The following is an 878-nucleotide window of genomic DNA, read 5'->3' as shown; positions in this document are numbered from 1 at the left end:
TGAGGGAGGAAGAGAGAGAGGGGGGAAAGGGGGAGAAGAAAAACATGGAGTGCAGGCCCCTTTTTCCTCCGGTTCCGGAATTACGCAGGAGAAGGCGGGGAAGAAGGTTTGGCGTCCCAAGACTCTTATGCTGGAAGAAGACGAGGGGCGCACCATTCCCGGATAATAATAATAATAATAATTTATTATTTATACCCCGCCCATCTGGCCGGGTTCCCCCAGCCACTCTGGGTGGCTTCCAACAAAACAGAAATTCTAAAATACAGAAATCCATCAAACATTAAAATACAGAAATCCATCAAACATTAAAAGCTTCCCTAAACAGGGCTGCCTTGAGATGCCTTCTAAAGGTCTGGTAATTGTTGTTCTCTTTGACCTCTAGTGGGAGGGCATTCCACAGGGTGGGTGCCACTACCGAGAAGGCCCTCTGCCTGGTTCCCTGTAACTTGGCTTCTCGTAGTGAGGGAACCGCCAGAAGGCCCTCGGAGCTGGACCTCAGTGTCCGGGCTGAACGATGGGGGTGGAGACACTCCTTCAGGTATACCGGACTAAGTTCTGGCTCGGACTAAGCAGACATGTTTCTGCACCCCCATTTCACTGTAAATAGACTGCACTAAATAAAACTGTCTAAAGACAAGAATGTGGAGCGTCGATACTCTAGAGTAGTCGCAACAACAGCCTCTGACAATAACAAAATAAGAGTGCGTGAAAAGATGAGCTCAGTGGGCTTCACTTGGCCCAACATTTATTTGTTGTGAAATGGAAGAAGCATGAACCCTGAAGGCACCCCGATATTGATACTGTGCGGTGTTGTAAGAACTACTGGCGTAAAGTATTATATATAATACAGCAGAGGCTGGGAAGAATTCCACCACTCA

The sequence above is a fragment of the Zootoca vivipara genome, chromosome 10, assembly GCF_965207765.1.
Source record: "Zootoca vivipara chromosome 10, rZooViv2.hap1.1, whole genome shotgun sequence".
Lineage (NCBI taxonomy): Eukaryota > Metazoa > Chordata > Lepidosauria > Squamata > Lacertidae > Zootoca > Zootoca vivipara.
The sequence above is the reverse complement of the archived record's forward strand: the minus strand, read 5'-3'. Positions refer to the sequence as shown.